This window comes from Podarcis pityusensis (genome assembly GCF_964106645.2).
Source record: "Podarcis pityusensis genome assembly, chromosome: 6".
NCBI classification, from domain to species: domain Eukaryota; kingdom Metazoa; phylum Chordata; class Lepidosauria; order Squamata; family Lacertidae; genus Podarcis; species Podarcis pityusensis.
The window spans coordinates 72,112,734-72,139,322 of NC_138030.1; the positions used below are offsets into that span (position 1 = coordinate 72,112,734).

Here is a 26,589-nt window from a genome sequence, read left to right on the forward strand (position 1 = left end):
GCTTGTTGTGCTGTCTGAACCTGGGTTCATGGTTTGTTCCTCTCCAAAACAAACCATGGAGCGACCAACATTTCCTCTTGGCTTATTGCTCATAGATTGTTTGGGGGGGGGGGAGAAACCATGAGCTGGGTTGGCACAACACACCGGGCCGAGGTTTGTGGCAGCTGTTCCTAGCAGGAGAGGAGTGGAGCCGGGAGTTTTGAACAGCCTGCACCAGCCTGCTCCTTGTTCATGTTAACACCATAGTTAAATGTTAACTGTAGCTTCATGCAGGGTGGAGAATCTTTTGCTCCCATCAATCCCAGACAGCATGGCCCATGGCCAGGGATGATGGGAGTTGTAGTTCAGCAACATCAGGAGAGCCAGATGTTTTAATGTGACATTTGACCATGGCAAAGGATTTATGTTTGTGCAGTGTGCCTTCTCTGTCCCTCCCTCCCTCTGTGCATGTCTTCTTCAAATCTGTTCCAGAAAGTTGGGGGGAACCCCCAGAACAGATTTAAGGAGATGTAGAAAGTCCTGTGGCACAAGCATAAATCCTCTCTCTGACAGGACAGTCGCTTAGTGCTCTGTTGGATATAACCTGTTTATTTGGAGAGTACAGTGGTACCTCTGGATACGAATGGAATCCGTTCCAGACCCCGTTCGCATCCTGAAGTAAACGTAAGACGTGTCTGCGTGTGCACGGGTTGCTTTTCGCCGCTTCCGCGCATGCGCGTGACGGCATTTTGAGCATCTGCGCATGCGCGAGTGGCGAAACCTGGAAGTAACGCGCTCCGTTACTTCCGTGTCGCCGCGGAGCGCAATCCAAAAATACTTAACTTGAAGCTACTTCAACCCGAGGTATGACTATAATGTTGTTGGCGCCCATCTGTCTCGAGAAAAAATCACATGCTCCGGCAGGGGTGAAGCCAAACAGCTACATTAGCAGTACAGTGGTACATCAGTTTAGAGAGGCTTCAGGTTACGGACTCCGCTAACCCAGAAATAGTACCTCAGGTTAAGAACTTTGCCTCAGGATGAGAACAGAAATTGCATGGCGGCGGCGCGGTGGCAGCGGGAGGCCCCATTAGCTAAAGTGGTACCTCAGGTTAAGAACAGTTTCAAGTTAAGAACGGACTTCCAGAACGAATTAAGTTCTTCACCCGAGGTACCACTGTACTGAAATGACCTCTCTGGACTACAAGCTTGGGCAGTGCGTATGGGCTGCCCAAATGACAAGCCCCGCCCCCTCACCCTTACTAACATGGTCCAAAAGAAAGCAGAGCAATACGTTTGGCAGCAGCTTGTCTACAGGAGTTGCCAGAAGGAGGCATAGAAGGCGTCATCCAACCATCTTAGGGACTCCACTCTGGATTTGTGTAGGGTTTACTCCTTAGCCTTTTCTTCTCCCAAAGATATCCCACAAGGCATTGCAGGTTTAGGATCAGCCCCATCTGCAAAACTTCCTTATGAATAAACATGCATAACATTGTGCTTTAATGTTCTCTTCTGCGACTTCTATATAGTGAGACCACGCAAGTCCTTGAAACATGAAAAATTACGTGTGAAGTGTTGGGGAATTCCAGTTGTCTCATAACTGGGTTTGTAGATCAGCCCGTAACATTGGTCTTTATCTGCCATTTACCTACCATATCGTGTATTGATAACCATAAAACTCTGTATGTACATTAAGGAGCTTCTGACATCCTTTGCTTTTGTTCTGTTGGTTCAAGCAATGTTAACCTGGATTTTGCTAATTAGAAAAAGAAGAAGAAGCTGTGTTTGAGAGAACGTGGTTTGTATAAGCATCGCTTACAAGGTTGACCATGGCCATAATTTCTGAAAAACGCTCTTTTGCTCACGGTTAGCACCTGAGTGTAAACAGTTTCACAAGAGCAAATCTATTGAGGTTGTTTTCATTAGACTGTCTGTCTATTCTTGGAATGTCTGAAATGTCCTAACATCTGCTGACAGTAAATTGTGCATGCATGGTTTTCAACATTGGCCTCAGATCACAAACAATAAGTCCAGTGTAAGAATCTATTATAATACTGAGCAAATAAATTGTTCTGAAAACAAGAGAGCAGAAAAGAAAACATCCCTTAACACTCTCTGTTAACATGCGGTTTGGGGGTGGGGGTTTTTTGCTACAGATTTTACATTGGCTCCTTTTAATCAGGTTGCTTCAATGAACATTTTCGTCGTGTTACCGTATTTTTCGCTCTATAAGACGTACCAGACCAAAAGACGCACCTAGTTTTGGGAGGAGGAAAACAAGGAAAAAAAATATTCTGAATCTCAGAAGCCAGAACAGCAAGAGGGATCACTGCGCAGCGAAAGCAGCGATCCCTCTTGCTGTTCTGGCTTCTGGGATAGCTGCGCAGCCTGCATTCACTCCATAAGACACACACACATTTCCCCTTACTTTTTTGGAGGGAAAAAGTGAGTCTTATAGAGCAAAAAATACGGTAATTTGGAGGTTAGTGATTCCCCCACCCCACCCCCAGCTAAAAGATCACTATGTGGAAACATTGTTTTTTGTTGTATACCTGGTAGGGTGGCATTTTTTCTGGCCTGGTAAGCAATGTTCTAGGCAAAATTATGCCATCTCTTCTTATTGAAAAACATGCTTTCATGCCTATTTAGTATTAAAACATCCGTGTGCCGACTCACATTTTCTGCATGCATTCCCAATTGGCTTCATAAACATTCACAGGGGATCAAGATTTCATGCTTAATCCAGCAAATATTTAAGCTGCGAAAAAGGAAATCTTCATGTGTCCCACCACATTTGTGTTGCACAAACTGATAAGCAAATTATTGTTACCTACTTTATGTGAAGATCCCTTACTTTTGGTCAGTGATCTGAAGAACCATCTATCTCTACCTCTACCTCTACCTCTACCTCTACCTCTATCTCTATCTCGCTTGGACTACTGCAATGCGCTCTACGTGGGGCTACCTTTGAAGGTGACCCGTAAACTACAAAAATCCAGAATGCGGCAGCTAGACTGGTGACGGGGGGCGGCCGCCGAGACCACATAACACCGGTCCTGAGAGATCTGCATGGGCTCCCAGTACGTTTCCGAGCACAATTCAAAGTGTTGGTGTTGACCTTTAAAGCCCTAAATGGCCTCGGCCCAGTATATCTGAAGGAGCGTCTCCACCCCCATTGTTCTGCCCGGGCGCTGAGGTCCAGTGCCGAGGGCCTTCTGGCAGTTCCCTCATTGCGAGAAGCAAAGCTACAGGGAACCAGGCAGAGGGCCTTCTCGGCAGTGGCGTCCGCCCTGTGGAACGCCCTCCCATCAGATGTCAAAGCGATAAATAACTACCTGACATTTAGAAGACATCTTAAGGCAGCCCTGTTCAGGGAAGTTTTTAATCTGTGATATTTTAATGTATTTTTGGTTTCTATGGAAGCCGCCCAGAGTGGCTGGGGAAACCCAGCCAGATGGGCGGGGTACAGATAAATTGTTGTTGTTGTTGTTGTTATCTCTATCTCTATCTCTATCATTACTAGCTCATTCAGTAGAGCATGAGTCTCTTAATTCCAGGGTCGTGGGTTTGAGTCCCACATTGGGCAAAAGATTCCTGTATTCCAGAGGGTTGGACTAGATGACCCTCGTGGTCCCTTCCAGCACTACAATTCTTTTATTATTCTCTGAACTTGTGCCCTGTTTGCCTGATGCTTTATTGTCATTATTGCTTTTCTTCCAAAATACTGAATGCATCATTCATCCAAAGTTAATACCTTTCCAATTAATTTCAAAGGGAAAATTTAAGAACACGTTTAATTCTTTCTTGTACTTTGGAAAGGTTAAAAGTGCTGGGTTATGCCCTGTGATTTAGCGCTTTCCCTGTATCATTTGACAAATGATCCTATGCCCATGGTTGGTGAAACCAGATTCCCTTCTTGGTTGTTGATAATTCAGGCAGAATTGAAGAAGGAAACCATGAAATGACTCAAAGGAAGGAGGCATGAAATCACTACTAATCGTTCCCTTGAATCCATGCTAAGACTTGTTTTTAAATTACAGAAGTGGCAGAGAGCAATAGTGTAGCATGCCTAGAACTAATTCTGGCTGCTTGTTTTAGCAACAGACCATTACTTTAAATCAGCACTGCAGCTGGTTCTCAGTTGGGTAGAGCATTGTGCTGATAGTGCCAGGCTCACAGGTCTCTGTATGGGACAGCTGCATATCCCTAAGTTGGACTTAGTTGATCATCAGGGTCCCTTCCAACTCTACAGTTCTACGATTCTGTGATAAAAGTGCTGTAGCTGCTGTCACGGTGTGTCTGCCATTGACAGCAAAAGCAGAGGTGACAGTACTCTGTATCAGTGACACACACAAAAAAGAACTGGTTAAAACGGTGCAGGTCTGACAATGGGGACTTTCCCCCATTTTTAAATTGATTTTTCTTAAATATGACATTTCTGGTTCTGGATGTGTAAAAGCTGTGAAGAACGAGAAAGCAAGAAATAGCTTGGTTGCAGCCCTGGAAACTTCCATTGTTCTAGGTGTGTTTTGAGACAGGGAACTTCATTAATGCAAGCAGTTTCTGAGCTCTGGGTGCAGTGCAGTGGTACCTCAGTTTAAGAACAGCCCTGTTTACGAACTATTCAGTTTATCAACTCCGCAAAACCGGAAGTAGTGTCCAGGGCCGTCTTAAGTATATCCGGCGCCGTGGTGCAAAGATCCTCCCCCCCCCCCCCCCATTTCCCAGAGTTGCAGAGCTTTTTATGGCTCTGCTGGCAGCTTTGCATGGCTGGAGGAGGCTGGAGGGCAGCTCCTCTGGCAGGGAAGGGGAGGCTCCGGGTGTGGTGCTGCTTCAGCGAGGCGGGTGAGGGCAGCGAGCTGATGCCAGGAAGAAAAGTTTGGATTTGATATCCTGCTTTATCACTACCCGAAGGAGTCTCAAAGCGGCTAACATTCTCCTTTCCCTTCCTCGCCCACAACAAACACTCTGTGAGGTGAGTGGGGCTGAGAGACTTCAAAGAAGTGTGACTAGCCCAAGGTCACCCAGCAGCTGCATGTGGAGGAGCGGGGAAGCGAATCCGGTTCACCAGATTACGAGTCTACTGCTCTTAACCACTACACCACACTGGCTCTCTGCGTCCACCCTCCACCTCTTCCCTGGCGACCTGCAGAACTTGGTGCCCCATGCCACTTGCCGCTATGGGCAAGACGCCCCTAGTAGTGTCCCAGTCTGAGAACTTTACCTTGGTCTAAGAACGGAATCCAACTGGTAGAAAGGCACCGGTGATGGGAGGCCTCATTAGGGAAAGTGCACCTTGGTTTAAGAACGGACTTCCAGAATGGATTAAGTTCGTAAACTGAGGTACCACTGTACTGTGCCTAAGATTTCAGATTAAAACTGCCACTGCTGGAACGAAAGGAGGACCTTTTTCTGCCTCCCCACTTCCAGTCACTCTCCGAAGATTGGAGAAAGGACCCTCATAAGAATATTAGGGGGCGGAGGTGGGCAGGGGAAGTATGGCTTTGGGTTTTTTTGGCAGTCTTCAAATGAGGACTAGACCATGTAAAAAATGAATGTAAGATTTTAGCTGCAGTTCATTCATTTCCAGCTTTGTATTCTTGTTATAAAAAAGTACGCCCAGGCATTCTGTCATTGCGCCCCTAACCTTGGTTTAAGGTGCCATTTAGCTCCCAGCTTTCATATCTCAGTTTCTAACACCGCTCAGTCGGTAAGAGCAGGAGACTCTTAATCTCAGGGTTGTGGGTCTGAGCCCCACGTTGGAGAAAAGATTCCTGCATTGGACTTAGATGACCTTTGCCATCCCTTCCAGCTCTGTGATCCTGTGTGCTAGCATCTGTTGTCTACTGCGGGTGAGATCAGATAAGGTAGACATGTGAAAGGGAATGGGTCCAAAGATGATTTTCAAGCAAAAGGCAATCATAGTACCGTGACAGAGGAAAGGAACCAGGGGTGGCTGAAAAAGAGCAGCCTGCCATGTAATTATGCACACGCTTACTTTGCAAAATTTATTGCATTGGGATGTTGCAACGGCCCTTTGCGTAGATGGCTTCTAAATGAAATTCTTAGAGGATAAATCTAGTGGCAGCTACTAGCCACGAGAACTGAACGGAGCCTCCTTTTTCCAGAGGCCGTGTTTTTCTGAATGCCATTTGCTGGAGGCAAATACCACAGGATGGCTGCTCCCTCAAACGACTCTGACCTTTCTTCCTTGCTGGCTCTTAAATGGGACTGCTGCTTCCTTCAAATCCCTCCTCCAATTTTAACCTTTTGTATAAAGCCTTTGGCACAGCTCCCCAGTTCCCAAGCCGAGCTGCATTTTTTATGCCTGTGAACAAGCCCATATAACTGAAACAACTGCACATCCTTTCCCTCTTACCCTTGCCTCCTTTCCCCTCGATTTCTCCTGCGTTGGGTTTTAGATTGCAAACTGCCCTATTCTGCTCCTTAAATTGATGGTGGCATATTAATCTCTTGTCGCGCTCTCTCTGCTTCCGGACTTCCCAGCTGGTGTGTCTGGTCTCTCTGGGTCTTTAGTCCGATCCAGCAATGCAGTTATGTGTGGCTCTGTGGGTGATATTGGACCTGTCCCATTGCAACCTGTATTTCTGATACGGTGTGTAATACTCCCATTTTTCAGTTTAGAAGATGCGTACAGTGGTACCTTGGTTCTCAAACTTAATCCGTCCCAGAGTCCGTTCCAAAACCAAAGCGTTCCAAAACCAAGGTGTGTTTTCCTATAGAACGTATCCGTTCCAGACTTTTAAAAACAACCCCTAAAGCAGCAATTTAACATGGATTTTACGAGACCCTTGATCCATAAAATGAAAGCAATAATCAATGTACTGTACAGTGGTACCTTTTCTTTAACATTTTCATTATATTCTTTATATCCTGCCCTTTGTCCCAGAAGGGAGAATGGGGTGGCTAACCACTTAAAACAATACATTAATTATAAAAAACTTTTAAACCACAAACTGATCTTCATCAGCTGCCAAAGAGTGTGGTGGAGTCTCCTTCTTTGGAGGTCTTTAAGCAGAGGCTTGACAACCATATGTCAGGAGTGCTCTGATGGTGTTTCCTGCTTGGCAGGGGGTTGGACTCGATGGCCCTTGCGGTCTCTTCCAACTCAATGATTCTATGATTCTACCTTGGGTTACATACGCTTCAGGATACATACGCTTCAGGTTACAGATTCTGCTAACCCAGAAATATTACCTCGGGTTAAGAACTTTGCTTCAGGATGAAAACAGAAATTGTCCAGCAGCGGTGCAGCGGCAGCAGGAGGCCCCATTAGCTAAAGTGGTACCTCAGGTTAAGAACAGTTTCAGGTTAAGAACAGACCTCCAGTTCTTAACCCGAGGTACCACTGTACTATAAAATAAATAAGACAGTATTGTAGATGATAAAAATAAAAATTATTTTTTCTTCTTCCCTGCACTGATGATAGTCATTGTTTGGATGAGGGGCTTTTATCCATTTCCGCAGTCACATAATCAATCAATCAATCAATCAGTCAATCAATCAATCAATCAATCAGTAGCTGAACTGGGTTCCACACAGTCACAAAAACAAATTATCAGAAAAAGCCTCAAAAACAAAAGTGTAAAACTTAATCCGTTCCGGAAGTCCGTTTGACTTTCAAAATGTTCAGAAACCAAGGTGCAGCTTCTGATTGGTGTAGGTGCTCTGGAAACAATAGCTGACAGCCGCATTGGACGTTCGGCTTCCGGAAAACGTTCAAAAACCAGAACACTTACTTCCGGGTTTTAAGACGTTTGAGAACCAAAGCATTTGAGTACCAAGGCATTTGAGAACCAAGGTACCACAGTATAGCTAAATATTGGTATATGGTGATAGCACTGCTGACTCCCTGACCTAGCCATTTTGTGTTTTCTTCTGAGACAGGTGATTTACCCACATCAAAAGCAACCACCGCCCTCCCTCAAAAATACCTTTCTGTTTTAATTCTGTGCATATCTCATTGGGGGAAAGCTTTCTATGGCCTGAGGCACACACAGTGTGGCTGCCACATGGAGCCTTTCTTTAATTGCTATGCACAACGGCGGTCTCCACGCAGGGTACTAGTTAGGTTCAGCAACCCACTTACACATCAGATTATTTTATTTTCCTACATGTATTTCACATAATGGCATTGTCCCGTTTTATCCACTGCCCCCACCCCAAAATAAATTGGTGGTATGCAGAAACCCACAAGATCTCCACAATAGGCCGTGGCTTGCAAACTGCCTCTCCACCCGTAGAACCCACAAACAATTGAGATGCTTTTAAAAAGCAAACTCTCCGCGGTGTTTATGTAATGCATCGGCCTTCCGCCCCACAACACAAGGTGTTTTTGTTTCAAAACCAGTTGAGTGTGGAAAGAGATTTACTATTGATTGTTTATCTAGTGGGATGTCCTTAAATAAACGGTTCTGAATAGCGAAAGACTCAATTTCTACTTTGCATTTAAGTTCTTGGCACACGAGAAGAACAAGGAAGGAAACTCCCTTTTAGTAGTTGCTCAGATTACACCTGGAGATACATAGGAATCAGATTTCCTTAATATACCTTTTGAAATCGCCCCCCCCCCCCTTTTCTGGGAATTACTTGAATCAGCAGTTTGTGCAAAGCCAGCCACTTTTAGGATTAATAGTAACCACTGCGGTGAGCAGGAGAGAATTCCTCTGACCCAACGTACTTCGCTCAGAAAAAGTCTTACCGTATTTTTTGCTCTATAAGACTCACTTTTTCCCTCCAAAAAAGTAAGGGGAAATGTGTGTGCGTCTTATGGAGTGAATGCAGGCTGCGCAGCTATCCCAGAAGCCAGAACAGCAAGAGGGATTGCTGCTTTCACTGCGCAGCGATCCCTCTTGCTGTTCTGGCTTCTGAGATTCAGAATATTTTTTTTCTTGTTTTCCTCCTCCAAAAACTAGGTGTGTCATGTGGTCTGGTGCATCTTATAGAGCGAAAAATACGGTATATATAAGCAAATACCTGGGAACAATTGGTTTAGTCTTCCTTCGAGAGTGTGCGATTGCAACCAAGGTTTTCAGTTGGTAGCAATTCTATAACTTTACGAGGTTGACCTCTTAACTCCCCTCTCTGGCTTCTCTGAACGGTGACCTTTGGCCATTTCCAGGAGGCCTTGTAGAAAAATGTACTTGGACTTCAGCACCACTGAGGGGTTTGTAAGACATGCCTCTTAGCAGAGCAAGAGCTCGTGACACATTCATGTTCTTCCCACAATGCACACGTTTTTACAGTTGTTGCATCAGATGAGTATTTGTACACTTATCCGAGAGATGTGAGCCTTAGACTACTGCCCAAGGTGTCTCCTCCATGTCCCCTTCTCTTCTGATGTGAGGTGAGTGGCAGTTTGGACAGGGCCTTCTCTGCAATGGGACCCCAGTAGTTGAATGCCTTCTCCAGGGTGGCTCGCCTGGTGGCAACTCTCTGTTTGTTTGCTTTTAATTTGCCGAAGCGTTTTAGTGCAAATTCTCAGATTGGCAGGGTTTTACGCAGGGGTTTTTCTGTCGGTTTTTGGTTGTACTGCTGTTTTTAAAACAATGTTTGTGCTTTTAAATTGTGCAGTGCTCTGAAAGTCTCAGCGCAAACAGCCCTTTATAAATGTTTGTAAAAACAAGCTTGTGAATACTCCGTCCATCATTCCCATGAAGTACTTTTGATTTATGTATCATCAACATCGGTATTGTTTTGTGTGGAAATGTGTCCTGACCCAATTCTACTGGAATTTGCCCAAAATGGACCCCCGCAAAGTGCCACACACAGTGCTTTTTTCCCTTAAAGAAAGACATTTAGGGGCACTCTCATTTTGACTCAAGAAAATCACCATTTTATAGTTCAAATCGAGGAAAATAAATACAATAAGTGGACAAAAGTACAAAGATTCACAAAATGTTTAGGGGTATGCGTACCCCTGTGTCCCCCCAGAAAAAAAGCACTGGCCACACGTTTATACATTATATGGTACGTGGCTGAAACAAACAAACAAAAAAGGAAAATTATTTCAAAGTTTTGCTCACCAGTCTTCCTAACTTTTGGCTTAAATCTGTTATGTCTGTCTTAGTTTCCTCTGTTCCTTTCTGGTTTCCTGCGCCTATTTTGGATTGTAAGCTCCTTTGCGTAGGAATCCATCAAACCCGTTCTCTGTACTGCATCATGTACATAGATGACGCAATATGAATAAACAATAGGATCACAACTTTTCTACTCATGTTCTCTGATGTTTGTATGTTTCCTTAGCTGTCTCCCTATTGTTTCGTATCAAGTTTAAACTTCTTATTTTAACCTTTTAAGGCTCTTTATATTCTTGCTTCTTCTTATCTATATCTGTTCATCAGGCCCTAATCTTATTAAATCACCACTATCTTGGGCTGTTTCTATCTCCCTGCCTTCTCTCTTGTGTGGAAATCTCCCTGCCTCTCCCTCTGATATTCACCTTGCTGCCTCTTTTATTTTTGCCTTGCTTTAAGAAATTATTAAAAATGCATATTCTCTCTGTTGCATTTCTTTCTTGATGTTCTATTAAAAAAAAACCTCCCTACTCCTAAAATATATTAACTCTTCTCTCTTTTCTTTTCATTCTCCCTAGTACAATTCTCCTTTTTTTCTTTCTTAACTTCCTTCTTCTTTTAGATTGTCAATCATATGGACTGGGATTTATTTTTAAAAAAGATGTTACATTTCTACAGCATTAGTGCACATTGGATATTTTTATAAATCCTTATGACGATAGCAACAAAATGTGCCCTAACATACCGTATTTTTCCGTCTATAAGACGCCCCCATGTATAAGACGCCCCCTATTTTTGGGGACCCCGATTTAAGAAAATGGGGGAGGGGGAGATACTATCCATGTATAAGACGAGCCCAGATTTTGAACATTATTTTAAAAACATAGTCTTATACATGGAAAAGTATGGTAAAAGAAAGTCTAGTAGTGGGTTTTTTGGTGGGGAGGGGGACTTCCTGGATAAGGTGTCTTGCTCAGATCATAAGGTATAATATTGATGTTGGCTTCATCTTCTGCCTGGGTCTCTTCTGCATCTTCTCTGCCCTTGGAACAAAGACCAGACTAGATTTCAGCTCCACCCCACCCCCCGGGCATTTTAAATGTGCATTTAGCTAACGTAATGCAAGATGACGAGCAAAACGTTGCAACAACATGCTGAAAACGGAGGACTCTCACCCAGGAATTGAAGGTGAATTCCACAAGCCTCTTTTACAACCTAAAGAACATGTAAGAACTTCCCAAACCTTCCGTGGAATCCAGTTGACCCCGAAAGAAACACAGAATGCTGATGCTGCAAGTAGGCTGAGAGGGATTACAATATTCACTAACACTCTCAGCGCGACAAATGTGGACTCGGAGCCATTACATAAGAACCAGTCTACTTACATCCTTGTTGGCTAAACAGATATGAATCCTGACAACTTCAGCCTCACGCCCCAAAGAAGGAAAACAAAGGATGCAACTGCAATGACGAACAGCACCCAAGGTGCCCCAGACAAAGTATGAGCCAAGATTGCCTGTTCCTTCTGGGTGACCTCGGCATATGACTGTAACCAGGAATTTCTTCCAAAGAACTTTGTGATTCTTAACTACATAACTACCGTATTTTTCACTCCATAAGACGCACCTGACCATAGGGCGCACTTAGTTTTTAGAGGAGGAAAACAAGAAAAAAAATATTCTGAACGAAACGGTGGATGTATGATTTTTGTGGTTCATGCTGTGGCCACAGACATGTGATTTGACAGTGAGTTTGCGGTAGCGCAATGCAAAAATCCTGAGGATCCATGTGGATCCATGCTTTGTAACCATGTTTTTGTGCCATTGTGGCTTCCCTTATCTCTCTTCCTGATTGCTTGCCGATCAGCTGCTTCCTTTCAACACTCCCTTCCCTCTTGTTTGCCATAGTGTCTTTTCCTTAACTGGAGCAATTTTTTGCTCCTCCTTTTCTTCAAATTTCTCCCCTCATTGCTTTAGTCTTCCTGCCTCCTCTCCTTGCAAGTTTGCTGTCTTTACCTCCCTGCTCCCAGGCAGCCTCCTTTATTGCTAGCGTCCCTTATCTCCCTCCCAATCGCTGGCCGATCAGCAGCTTTGTTTCAACAGCCACTTCCCTCTCTCTCTTTTTTTTTTAAAAAAAAGCATAATCTGCTTTTCGCCCTGGGCAATTCGGCTCCAGGAACCACGCATTCACTCCATAAGACGCACTTTTTTCTTCCTAAAAAGTAAGGGGAAATGTCTGTGCGTCTTATGGAGGGAAAAATACGGTACTTCAGTCTTCAAGTAGACTGATAGAATGCGCTCCCTACAAAACATAGAAAATTTAGCATTTAGGGAGAAAGTTGGGCTAGAGCCCTTCACCCTGACATTGTAGCCCTGTTGAGATGTTCACCTGAGCATCTCTCTCTCTCTCTCTCTCTCTGTATGTGTGTGTGTGTGTGTGTGAAGTTTCTGTCTACTCAGTCCCTAGACTCTCCCTGTGCAACATAAGAAGGTTGAGCCTGATGCCTATGGGGGGTGGATGTACATGGGGGTCGGGCTTGTGTGTGTGCTCTTGGCCCCATGCACACTTTTAAACTGCATTTTGGGGCAAATGCCTGAACATGGCACTAGTGTCCTGTGTAAGGTAAAGGTAAAGGACCCCTGACCATTAGGTCCAGTCGTGACCGACTCTGGGGTTGTGGCGCTCATCTCACTTTATTGGCCGAGGGAGCCGACGTACAGCTTCCGGGTCATGTGGCCAGCATGACAAAGCCCCTTCTGGCGAACCAGAGCAGCGCACGGAAACGCCGTTTACCTTCCCACCAGAGCGGTACCTATTTATCTACTTGCACTTTGACGTGCTTTCGAACTGCTAGGTTGGCAGGAGCTGGGACCGAGTGACGGGAACTCACCCCGTCATGGGGATTCGAACCGCCGACCTTCTGATCGGCAAGTCCTAGGCTCTGTGGTTTGACCCACAGCGCCACCCGCGTCCCCAGTGTCCTGTGTACAGAATTTTAATATGGAGGTGAATTCACACAGGCTAGCGCCCCCACCTTCTCATAGTTTGAAATGTTATAGCACAGACACAGGTTTAGGCCCAAGTGTGCAATAGATAGCAGTTTTAAAGCCCACCATAGGATAGAAGTTGTCAGCTTTTGCTTTGAAGGATGGAAGGTGATGAAAACCGGTTGGGGGGAGGTGGCTGCGGAGGCAAGGAGTCTTGTAGAAAGCAGTTGGAGAGACACCAAATGGAGAGAATCCTATGTGTTGCAGAAAAGGCTCTGTCACAAATGCTCAGTTATCTTCTGACACACCGTTGCTTGCTTTCTGTTACATTGATGGCTTGATCAACAAACGTGACAAATCCTCATTCTTTAAGGCTCCTGGAAAGTCAGGCACGTCGTCAATGATTGTAAATTGTGTGACTGTAGATGAATGTTTTCTTCCAAAGCCATGGAACTCTGTCAGTCATGTTTTGCCCCCCCCCCCCATTCTTTCCCTTGTGTTGTGTTCAGCTGAATGAGATTGACATGGTGTTAGGTGGTGAAACAGTTGTCAATCAAAAGATCTGAAATAAGACAAAAGAAATGTCATGGAGATATATATATATATCCCCTAAGTTCATGATTTTTTGGTGCAATTCGCCAACTGTCTTTTTCAAGTTGTAAGAATGCCTTTCAAACAATAATTGGATTTTTTAAACATAGCTGACAGCAGGCAAGATGACAGCTTTTCCACCCTACTTGGGACTAAGGTGGTCTGTGCTGCAGATACGGAAGTTATTCATTCAGGGACATTAACAGAAAAGTCACTTGAGAGCAGTCACAAAGATGTACTCAAGGTATGGTTTTTCTTCTTGGATCACATTTGTCCTTCAAGAAACTGTGGTCAAAAAAACATCAAGACAGTTGAGATTGCTTAAAACGGGGAGAAAAACTCTAGATGTACAAATGTATAGCTAAACGTTGGGCTGCCGTCTAAAAACACATTCCAGTCCATCTCCGTGGCAGCTCTTGCACACTAACTGGATATCTTACTGTGAAAACATTTTAGTGGGTCTTGCCTCATTTTCCAGGAATGCAAATGTGAAGTCATTTGCCAGCTATGAAAGGGCTTAGAAAGTCCTCATTTCATTGGATACAACAGAAAAGGTAGAAAAGGAGGCAGCAACAAAACTGTTATCGTTGATGAATGAACTTACGCTTGATGCATTTTCAGATGTCTCATGGCAACAATCTAAGAGATCAATGATGGTTCACCTCTTCCATGTGCTTCTGTCATGACAGCTGGAGATTCAGCATAGAAATATAACTGATGCACTTGTCGTAGGATTGTATCGCTGGAAGGAACCCTCGGGGTCATCGAGTCCAACCCCCTGCAATGCAGGAATCTTGACTCAAGCATCCATGGCAGATGGCCATCCAACCTCTGCTTAAAAACCTCCAAGGAAGTAGAGCTCGCAACCTCCCAAGGAAGTCCCTTCCCCTCTTGAATAGCTCTTACCATCACAAAGTTCTTCCTGAGGTTAAGTCGGAATCTCCTTTCTTGTAACTTGACTCTATTGGTTTGGTCCTAGCCTCCGGAGTAGGAGAAAATAATCTTGCTCCAGGCGACAGCCCTTTAGATATTTTGTACCAGTGTGACCATTGGCCTATTCCCACCTGCTCACCACAAAACGGCTGGGAATTAGTTTATGCAAAACACTTTCCGTGCTGATTCAAGACCGCAGTGTTAGAAATTCAGATATACAGTGGTACCTCGGGTTACAGATGCTTCAGGTTACAGATGCTTCAGGTTACAGACTCTGCTAACCCAGAAATAGTACCTTGGGTTAAGAACTTTGCTTCAGGATGAGAACAGAAATCGTATTTTGGGACTACAATTCCCATCATCCCTGACCACTGCTTGTTAGCTAGGGATGATGGGAGTTGTAGTCCCAAAACATCTGGAGGGCTGAGTTTGGCCACCACTGCTTTACAGTGTAGTCTACCTTGCCCAAAGGTGAGCTAGCAGGTCATGCTTAGACCTTGCCATGGAAATACAGTGGTACCTCGGGTTACATACGCTTCAGGTTACATACGCTTCAGGTTACAAACTCCACTAACCCAGAAATATTACCTCAGGTTAAGAACTTTGCTTCAGGATGAGAACAGAAATCGTGCGGCAGTGGTGCAGCGGCAGCGGGAGGCCCCATTAGCTAAAGTGGTACCTCAGGTTAAGAACAGTTTCAGGTTAAGAACGGACTTCCAGAACAAATTAAGTTCTTAACCCGAGGTACCATTGTATAACCTAATTGCCAAATGGTACCTTAAACTTATGGTCACCACAATGGAATGTCTAGGCGCCTTTTTTTTTTACAGTGGGGTTTATAATTATTATTTTATTTATATACCACTTTATATTTTAAAGACCAAATCTCAAAGCTGTTTACAAGACATTGAAACATTAAATAAAACAATCCAGAATAAAACAAATTTAAGCTGCAAGGGAAATATTTCAGATCCTTCTCCAAGTTACATTTTGCTTTACCCAGTTGTCATTCTGGCATACAGAGATCTCCACACGGTCTCAACTGGACCCGCTCCAGTTGCAAAATGCGCCTGGCTAATTGCTAACACTGTTGAAGGGAGAGTCAACCCCATCATTGTTTGAGTGTACCTTCTTAGTGTGCTTGCACAGAAAGGTGCAAATGCGGCTGAGGAAAGCAAGGATAAGAATGTGGAGACGAGTTAATCTTAGAATGATGATGTGTACAAAGCTGGTGTGCAACTTGCTCAGCTGAGTTTGTCTGTACAAGCAACAAGCGCTACTTTCCTTTTTTGCATTCATTCAAACTCCACTTTGGCAGCTGGCCTGCTTTATTGTCATAAATTACAACATGGGATTTACATCTGGATAAATGCAATGATGCATACAAGAAGAGATTGTTGTGCAATGAAAGGCTTGCTTCTTTCATACATTCAGTGCCAGGAAGGAGGTAGAGCAGGGGTTGCCAACCTTTTGGGACCAGTGATCACATTTTTAATTTTGAGAGGGTGGGGGCGCCAGTCACAAAATAGTTGGTGTGTGTGTGTGTATTGTAGCTTAACACAAAATAAGCAAGGCAGCCACCCCCAACAATCTTATGGGAAGTCATCTATGTCCTGCCGGTCCTAATTGTGGACACACACAACACATACAGACAGATGCTGCTGCTGCTGCTTAAAACAGCAGGGAACATTCCTCAGTACCAGAAAAAATATTCATAGTAGTCACACAACATTCACACACATTTCACAGAAATCTCTTAGGAGGTACCTGCACCTTCTGTTCCATAATAACCATATTTCTAGGAGAACTACATATAAATTAAAGGTAAAGGGACCCCTGACCATTAGGTCCAGTCATGACCGACTCTGGGGTTGCGGCGCTCATCTCGCTTTATTGGCCGAGGGAGCCGGTATACAGTTTCCGGGTCATGTGGCCAGCATGACTAAGCCGCTTCTGGCGAACCAGAGCAGCGCACGGAAACGCCGTTTACCTTCCCGCTGGAGTGGTACCTATTTATCTACTTGCACTTTGACGTGCTTTCGAACTGCTAAGTTGGCAGGAGCAGGGACAGAGCAACGGGAGCTCACCCCGTCACGGGGATTCGAACCGCCGACCTTCTGATCGGCAAGTCCTAGGCTCTGTGGTTTAACCCACAGCGCCACCCACACCCCTAGAACTACATATAGACTACCTTTAAAAGATAACGAAAGCTCCTATTCTGGGGCACTAGATTTAGTGACACCCCCCCCCCCCTGAGGCAGAGTAAGCTCTGGTCCCTTCTGAACTTGGTTGGAGGGAAAGGGATGATTCCCACCTTCTTTCTTTCTTTCTGGCATGCTATATTTGGGTCTGCCAGGAGAGGAACATGGAGCTCCTTCCTTCCTTGTCAGTGCTCATGAGATCCTTACTCATTTAGCGGCTGGCTCATCTGTACAAAGGCTGTTAGTCATGGGGACTCAGTTTGGAGTCAAGGGAACAGGATGATGGGAATAACTGAGTGGCACTTGAGTTCTGGGGCTTCCCCTGCTCCCTTCTCAGCCCTCTTCCTCCATCTCCTCTCCCCTACCCTGGACATTTCCCTTTCAGTATTGGCAAGGTAAAGGTTTCCCTGAAATCGTACACCATGGGTAGGCAAACTAAGGCCCGGGGGCCGGATCTGGCCCAATCGCCTTCCAAATCTGGCCCACAGACGGTCCAGGAATCAGTGTGTTTTTACATGAGCAGATTGTGCCATTTTATTTAAAATGCATCTCTGGGTTATTTGTGGGGCCTGCTTGGTGTTTTTACATGAGCAGAATGTGTGTTTTTATTTAAAATGCATCTCTGAGTTATTTGTGGGGCATAGGAATTTGTTCAACCCCACCCATAAAGTCCAGCCCCCCACAAGGTCTGAGGGACAGTGGACTGGCCCCCTGCTGAAAAAGTTTGCTGACCCCTGTCATACATGCTGTTAATACTGTTGAGTGTAAAATCTGTTTTTCATTTCGGTGGCTCCACTACTAACCAAAGAAAGGATGGATCCCTAAATTCACTTTGCATAGTTTGGGGGGGGTGTGTTGGAACACACTGCCAAATGAAATGCCCTGGGAAACAAAAATCTTCACAATGCTCACTTCACATGCAAGGTGAACTTTATTGCCCTGAGGGATCTTTGGCTTGGATCAAGCTGGATAAATTCAGCTTCCACCCTCCCATCTGTTTACCTTGCTTTCTGTGCTGCAGTGGTGGCAATGGGCGGGTTCTCCCTGTTCCCACACCTGGCTTAGAGGCTTCAGGATAAAGGTAAAGGACCCTTGGATGGTTAAGTCAAGTTCAGACTAAGGGGTGCAGCGCTCATCTCGCTTTTTGGGCAGAGGGAGCCGGTGTTTGTCCGCAGACAGCTTTTCCAGGTCAGCATGGCCAGCATGACTAAACCGCTTCCGTGACGGAAACCAGAGTGCACAGAAACACCCTTTACCTTCCTGCCACAGCGGTACCTATTTATCTACTCGCACTGGTGTGCTTTTGAACTGCTAGGTTGGCAGGAGCTGGGACAGAGCAACGGTAGCTCACCCTGTTGCACGGATTCGAACCGCTGACCTTCTGATTGGCAAGCCCAAGAGACTCAGTGGTTTAGACCACAGCGCCACCTGCTCCCTTTTAGGCTTTGGGATATGCCAGTGAGTGGAGGGTGAGAGGGACACCCCTTCCTTGCTGCTGGGGTTTGGAAGCTCCCTTGGACTGCAACAGGGTTCCCTTTGGTTTGGAATGAACCAAGTTATTTTCTGAGTCTGGGTGAAAATACCTTTTCAAAGCATCGTGGTTGGGCGCGGTTTCCTCCAGGACAGGTTTCAGCCATGTACTTCTTTTAATGATGGTGTAAATCAAGAAGGCTTCTACAGCCTTTCAGGTTTAGGAGTGTTGTAGCCTAAACACCACAAGCTGCTTATTAAGTTTATTTCTCGTATACACGTAGAAAAGCATACCTGTTGCAATCGCTGGGAAATACTTGGTTTATACGGCAGCAAATGCCACTGCAACCATTTGCAGTGGACCTCTTTTTGTCATATAAGAGAGTTTGGATAAGATGTAATATTATTATTGCATTGTGAAAACTTGCAATTATGGTGTCCAAGCATTTGTTTATAGTTTCAGTTGTTATCGGTTTGCAGCCATTAATTAACAACACTGTTGATTTAGTTGTTACATCAGGTCTGATTGTTCTCCCAGGTGAATGTAATCCTGTTTTTGAGACTTTCCTAATTTCATTTAATTCTGCCTGTGTTATTTCCCTTCTTATTTGCATTGTATATTGCAACAGAGTTAAAAATGAAGATATCATATCCCAGAAAACGAGGAAGCACTCAGCTTTCACTGAAGAGATGTGAAGTTCTTACATGCAAATGATCTTTGCATCTTGAAGAGTGGTTCAAATATTTCCTTTGAGTCTGGAAGACACATCACAAAGTTCTATACAGTACCTAGAATTGCTGCTGCTTTTTCAGCAGAGTTAAGGTTTGGGGATGTTTGTTGAAAAGTTAGGTTTGTATGTAGTTCATATGTGGAATCTGCATTGTGTGCTTTACAGATGCACATTTGATGTTGCTACAGGCACACCGTTAAAAGCATTCTGTAGGGACCTGTTGCTATGTGTAGCACCTCCTTGTGATGTGCACAAAACTAAATAAACACACATATCCACTTCCCTACTGTTATGGGGTGCAATTGCGACTGTACTTGTCGCGACTGTAATGTGTATCTGCTAAGGGAGTGTGCTCCTTTTCCCCCTATCTGAAGGCAGGACAGGGGTTGAAAGCACCAATCCTGTTGGGTGCCCCCCAGTCATGATAATTCAAGACCTTCCCTTGGGCCGCCTAGCAGTGGTGGCACCAGAAAAAATGGCGGCAGGGTTTTTACAAAAGGGGCAAAGTATTAAGGTCTCTGAAAGAAAAGCAACAGGTTATATCAGTGCTGTCGCACCCTAAAAGGTAAAGGACCCATGAGAGTTAAGTCCAATCACAGACGACTCTGGGCTTGTGGCGCTCATCTCGCTTTACAGGCCGAGGGAGCCACCTATTTCTCTACTAGCACTTTTTGGCGTGCTTTTGAACTGCTAGGTTGACAGGTTGATTTCAGTATTACCCATTGTGAGTGGAGAAAGAGGCTAAAAAATGTGTAAAGTCACCTTCACCTTAACAGCATATTTCCAGTAAGCACCCTCTGTCTCTTCATGACATCTGACAAACAGGAAGTGTGATTGACTTGCACTGTTCCCTTGCCAGTCAGTTGAACTTCCTGTCCATACCCATAACTTGCTCACAGTACTACAGGCGTGATAAGCATTAGTCTGCTAAACTGTGGACAGCTGCTTCTGTGATCGTAGGCAGTACAGGCGGACAGGGGAGCTGGGGACAGGCTAAACTGTAGCTAGCCGTATCGTAATACCAAGGCAGCCTGTATAAGGCTGCTAGTTCCCCTCCTCCTCATCTTGGTTTCCAAATTTAGCCTAGACAGGTGTGAGGCCACACCTTGGCTCCTTCAAATGTAAGTGCTAGGGAAAGCGAAGAGCCTGTGGCAGGAGCGGGGGACCAGTGGCCCTGCTGGACTCCAGTTCCCATCATCATTGGCCACCACAGTTGGAGCTCATGGGAATTTGAGCTCAGCAATCCCTAGAGAGCCATGGGGGTCTCCATCACCTGGCCTACAAGAAGGTGAGGAGATTTCAGGGGTGGTTGGCCTGCAAAATTCACAGTGGCCTTGGAAGGCTTCTTTTGACATTTAAATGGAAACATTTTAAAATCTCCGTAAGAAATCATCGGGGCCCACCCAAAAAGTTTTGGCCTCTGAAGTGAACCCCAAAATGGTGCCTCCTGCCCTGGCCAGGGAAGAAGGGGTGAGTGAGGCATAGGAAGAGAGAAAGATCAACATTGGGATCTGCTGCCCCTCCCCCTATCCTGTCATCTGAGACAGTCGCCTTACCTGATGGCCCTGGGTGCAGGCACTGTCCTGAAGGAATGCATGACCCACACTATCTAGTGTACATGACACTCGCTTTGGAGCAACAGAACCATCCAGCGGGCAAGATCTGCTCAGGAGCATGGTTCCTTGCTTTGGCACAGTTTTGGAGGGGATTCCAAATTTCGGAGTTATGAATCCAGAGCCATCGGAGCTCCTGGCTGGATTGCAAGCCAAGGGGCGCGTCCCTAACGTAACTTTGGTTTTATAAAGGGTTGGTGGAGGGGGGACTCTTTGCACACACACTTCTGGAAAGGGGCATGATTCCTCCCCTCTCAAGAAACTGTTACGCAAGCAGACATGCACGCTCCGGTGCGGTGTGCCTATGTAGCCGCTTCTGCAAAACCAGCAGTCGGCGTGGAGAGGGAGTTCCGCTCGCCGCAATGGGCCCCAGGCTGCTAGTTCCCGCCTCGCCGCATCTTGCAAGGTGCACTTGCCCATCCTGCCCGGGGAAACCAGTCTGAGTCTGGAGACCTGGCGAGGCAAAGCAGCGGCGCCGCCACCGACGGGAAACTTCCGAGGGCTGTGCGCAAAGTGTGTGACCGGCGCGTGCTTGGGGTGGGGGTGGCGTGAGTGGATCGCGTCGGATCGGTGCTGGGAGACGGGAGGGGGCAGATCCTTGATCCAGATTGATGTGGGGGGGGGGGACGGAGGGAGAACCGGAGTGCAACCTGGGTTGTTGTTTTTCTCCTCTCCCCCTTTCGTTTCTCCGCAGGAAGCGTTGCGCAGGGCTGCCCCGGCGTGACCCATGGCTGCGATATTCGCCCCCTTCTTTGCGGCGCGCTCCTCGCTTCTCCCCAGAAGCCTCCTGGACTGCAGCTTTTTCCAAGGCCGGGCAACGGGGGAAAACAGGTCTCGGACGGCCCCCGTTTGCTCGACGGCGCCTGCAAACGGTGCAAGCTTCTGTCCCTTTCGCCCGCCACCTCCGGCGCTTGCAAGCAGCCTGCCATAAGTGCTTTAGGTGCCAGCTCCCTGGGTGCCCAAGCGCCCACAAAATTCCCCATGAAGGGGCCGGGCACCCACCAATTTTTGCTGCCAGGGCCGTGCACGCTGCATGGCGCCCGCTGCCATTGGTGGCAACTCCCTGTATGCCCGAGCACCCACAAAATTCCCCATGGGCACCCACGATCGCGGGGCCAAGTTGGCACGCCTGGCCGCCACTGCCGAGCTTGCAAAGGCGCCGCCGCGCGCGCACACACACACACACACACACACACACGCGCGCCGCCCATCGGCGCGCCCCCGACGCACAGCCCGGCTCGGGAGCGGCGCGCCGTTGTCCTCCATGGGGGCTTCGCAATGAGCCTGCTTCCCCGAGACCGGCTTATTCCAGCCTGCGAGCGCCGGCTGCTGCTGCCGCTGCCGCCGCCGCCGCCGCCGCCGCCGGTCCTTTGTTCCCGCGCCCGCGCAGCCCCCCGAGGACGATGCTGCCGGCCGGGGAGGGGAATCGCGTGCAGCACCGGGGCGAACTGGCTCGGGCCGGAGGAGGGCGACCGGCGCCGAGCTGCGAGGGCCGCTTGGGAGAATAAGGAGAGCAGGCGCCGCGGCTGCCCTTTGCTCCCGCCACCCCCCAGATCGTAATCAATTTCATTTTTATTTTTATTTTCAAAAGCGGGGTGGGTGGGTGCGGAGCGAGGGCCCGCCATCACCTTGGCCACCTCTTCCCCGTCAAGCGGTGCAGAAGGAAAGACAACCCGGCAGGTTGAGTGTGTTTCTCTCTAATATTTTTTTGGTGTGTGTGTGTGTGCATTTCAAAGGAGGAGGTTTTCCGGTGCAAAGTTCTTTGAGGTTGTGGGAGGGCTCTCTTCCCCCGCTCCCTATTGCATCCTGTCCTGTTAGAGTTGCAAGAAACAAAAGCCTGCCTGACATTTATTCTAAAGCCCTTGATATTTATTATTATTATTATTATTATTATTAATAATACACGTATGCCATATATCAATGGAGTTTGGTTGGAGGGGGGGCAGCACTACTCGGAAGGTGGAATACAGCTCCATATAAGATGCCAATAATGCCACTAACTGCAGTAAACAAGGGTCCGTGTTTTGATGCTTGCTAGGATGTTGCTGCAATGAGTGATGCCACAACAGTTCGCCTGGTCCCCTCCATTTGCAGACTTTTGCAAGCTGTCTTGTAATCTGGCAGAGCTGAGTGGCGATTGGCAAGGTGTGAGTGCTTGATATAGGTGAGCAAGGCCTGAGTTGGGGGGGGCACGGAACAAGCCCCCACCCCCTTTCTTTGCACCTAAATAGGAATTGAGGGAAGCATCACTGGGCATGTTTTTGCCCATGTCTGCTCTCCTGTGTTTCTCCAGACCCAGGGGTTAATTGGTGCTATTAATCTGTTTTTGTACAGAGAGCTTTTGTTTTGAGTGTGTGATGTTAGTAAACAGAACAAACAAGGAACAGATAGATAGATAGATAATCCCCAATTGCATTTTGGAACAACTGATGTAAGGTTGTGTTATGTACAGACATTTCATGCTGTTTTCTCTGGAAAAACTCTTGGTGACGACAATTATTTTGGGTGGATCGGTAGTTGCTTATATAATGTTCTAGCACCAAAATAGGTTTTTACCTGAATAAAATTGTGGTCATACTTTACTCGTCCTCTCTCAGCTGAGTTATTCTTCCAGTAACTTTCCTGGTGACAACTTTCCTTTTCTTTCAGCTATATTTTCTCATTTTTAAAATCTCACCTTATTTCTTCTCTTAAAACATTGTCCAGAATAAGTTTCCTTGTGCAGACTGTCATGTAGCATATAAGGGTGAATGGAGATGGAGACTATTATAGCCAACTCCAAATCTTGCAACTGTCATTTCAGCAGAAATTAACCAGGGTGCCCATAACTGCAGATGAATCTTAAGGGTAGCAACGTACATTTTACTGCATTTTCCCCACTGGGGGCGGGTAAAATGTTAGCCGTGGTAGTTGCAGAAGTTAACTAGCAGTAAATCATTAGCAATCGTCTACCCAAGCAGCACTAGAGTGTGCAGAGAGATAGCAAAGGGTGCAACCCTATACCCAATTACTTGTGAGTAAATCCCATTGAATTTAGTGGAACTTACTTCCTAGGATTCCTCTGTGCAAGCAATGTTTGCAGGTTGCAGTCTAGCCTGACGGACTGCATTTAAAATCAATGGGGCCTAGCTGGATTGCATTCCTTGATCTGGCAGAGTTATCAGCTTCTTTAACATCAGAGCTCCTCTGCTTTTAACAGCTAGCAGGCATGCAGAAAGTTAACTGATAGCAGGGTTGTCATTTTTTTCTGGGAAGAGCTGCTTTGATTCCCCCCCCCCCCGCCCAAAGAATCTGTTCATCACAGTCTGTCCATTTTCATCCTGTCCCCAAGAGCAACTTTAAGCTAGAGTTCCGGCTGGAACTATGGCGTGCCAAACACTTCTGAAAAAGAACTCCCAGTTCCTTTTTTGTTTGTTTGTAACAAATCTGCTTAAACATCTGGAATTGTGGAAGAAAGCAGATGCCTGGCCGTTCTCTGTAATTCAAGAGTGTTAAGGGTGTGTACATGGAAATTACTTTGGTCATGGGGGGAAAATACTTAAATCTGTTTTGAGTTTTACAGTGAGTCAGGGGGCGGGGGATGACCTCTTTTGGTGGCGCGATTGCTCACATGCCAGTGAAGATAATAAACATGCCCAGTCTACTTGTGAGTAGCTTTTAAACTATAGTTATTCTACCTTTGGGGACGTGGGTAGCGCTGTGGGTTAAACCAAAGAGCCTAGGACTTGCCGATCAGAAGGTCGGGTTTGAATCCCTGAGACAGGGTGAGCTCCCGTTGCTCAGTCCCTGCCCCTGCCAACCTAGCAGTTCGAAAGCATGTCAAAGTGCAAGTAGATAAATAGATACCGCTCCTGCGGGAAGGTAAACGGCGTTTTCGTGTGCTGCTCTGGTTTGCCAGAAGGGGCTTAGTCATGCTGGCCACATGACCCGGAAGCTGTACGCAGGCTCCCTCGGCCAATAAAGCGAGATGAGCGCCACAACCCCAGAGTCGGTCACGACTGGACCTAATGGTCAGGGGTCCCTTTACCTTTTTATTCTACCTTTAGCTATTTTCTATAGGAAATGAAAGACTCCAATTACTGTATCTGACCTGCAGTGTTAGAAACTGAGGTTTGAAATCTAGGAGCTAAATGGCACCTTAAATCGAGGTTGTGGGCGCAACAACGGAATTTCGAGGCACCCTTTTTAATAGCAAGAATACAAAGCTGAAAATGAATGAACTGCAGCTAAAATATTATGTTCATTTTTCACATGGCCTGGTCTTTCCCCTTCCCACCCCCCTAATATTCTTAAGGTGGTCTCTTCTCCAGCCTTGGAGGGTTGCTGGAAGTGGGGAGGCAGAAAAAGGTCTCCCTTTCCTTCCACTCTGCAGTTTTAATCAGAAATCTTAGGTGCAGTACTGCCCCCAGAACTCAGAAATGGCTCGTGCTGATGGAATTCCCTGTCGCAAAATGCGCCTAGAACAATGGGAGTTTCGAACACTGCCAGGACTTTTTTTGAGGACCAAACTCAATCAGGCAAGAACTGCCACTCTGAACCAGCAGGCAGACCCACCCAAAAAGTCAATACCCTTTCTTGAGAGGAGTGCTGCTCCTTGTTTTTAACTCCTGCCTGTAGCCTGCACCTTTGAGAAGAGAGCTTTCGTGGTTTCTCTTGTTTGTGCATTGTTAAAGCTGCTCCTCTAATTTCTAAACTTTCGTTTCTCCTTTACCCCATGATCTTAGTGTTTTCTGCCTCGGTCCTGCCGATCACCACCCTGCAGACCTTTGGGCCAAAAAGCAGGATATAGATATAACACAACAAAAACCATGTATGGTTCTGCTCTCCTTCTTTGGTATTCCTATCCCCAGTGAGCTGGTCAACACCAAGCTCTCCCACTCACCCCTTCTCTCAGCTTCTGGCCTTGGAGAAGAATTTGGTGCTAGTAATACCATGGTGGGCAGCTGGGAAGATTCCTGAAAAGTGGCCAGATAAAATCTCTTCTGTGAGACTCTGTCAGAACTCAGTCAGCACGCATGCAAGTCTGCCAAACTGTGGAGGTCTTTTGCAAGATCAGTGAGGCCACATCAATGGTCCTCATTGACGAATCCATCAAGTTACTGGAACTCATAGCTGTGCCGTTCACGTGTCAAGTTGATACTACGAGGGCATGTAGACTAGGATTCTGAGTGATTGCAAAAGTTCTCCAGGCTGAGCCTGGAAGATCTTTAACTGGGATGGTTTTGGAGGTGTGGCTATTCACACAATGTTTAGGATACGTGTTGACCCCGGAGGGGAAAATAAGTCTTCTCCCAAAGATGATGCTATAAGCACCAAATGCAAATATTTCGCAATGAATTTGAAAACTACCACCACCTTTGCAGCTTCTAGATTGCGGCTAACGTACTTAATCAAGTTCTGGGGCTGCATCACAGCACGTAGGCTTAAAAAGAATGCTTTTCAGGTAACATATACCTATATAATCATGTGGCTATACCATCTTATGCCTGCATAGTTGTATGAGCTAATTCTGAATATAATATACTGCAGTATATTGAATAAAGGTACCCCTGCCCATCAGGGCCAGTCGTGACCGACTCTAGGGTTGCGCGCTCATCTCACTCTATAGGCCGGGAGCCGGCGCTGTCCGAAGACACTTCCGGGTCACGTGGCCAGCGTGACGAAGCTGCATCTGGCGAGCCAGCACCAGCGCCGCACACGGAAACGCCGTTTACCTTCCCGCTAGAAAGTATTTATCTACTTGCACCCGGAGGTGCTTTCGAACTGCTAGGTGGGAAGGAGCTGGGACCAAATGACGGGAGCTCACCCCGCCACGGGGATTCGAACCGCCGACCTTTCGATCAGCAAGTCCTAGGCTCTGTGGTTTAACCCACATCGCCACCCGCGTCCCTAGTATATTGAATAGATATGCTATTTTAAGTGGTCTAGCTATTCTAGCCCGTTGGGAGTAGGACAGGTTAGAAATTCCTGTCTCCCCCCCCCCCAAAAAAAATAAGAAGTTGGATGGTTTGAGGATTCCAGATTAATCACCATCATTATTACAATCT

The 26,589-nt window shown here is 46.3% G+C and overlaps 1 protein-coding gene across 5 annotated transcripts in view; it reads left to right on the forward strand.

The window, feature by feature from the left end:
• LRRC8D (leucine rich repeat containing 8 VRAC subunit D) overlaps window positions 1-26,589 on the forward strand; it is a 76,691-nt gene that overhangs the window by 11,042 nt on the left and 39,060 nt on the right. Inside the window, exon 1 of one of the 5 annotated variants that reach the window (XM_081008602.1) lies at window positions 20,914-21,055. The exons of 1 other annotated variant lie outside the window; for it this stretch is intronic. The gene's annotated coding sequence lies outside the window, so the exon portion shown is untranslated. Of the gene's footprint in view, window positions 1-20,913; window positions 21,056-21,779; window positions 22,228-26,589 lie in introns of those variants that run through there. 3 more of the 5 variants (XM_081008600.1, XM_081008599.1, XM_081008603.1) reach the window with 3 other exon arrangements.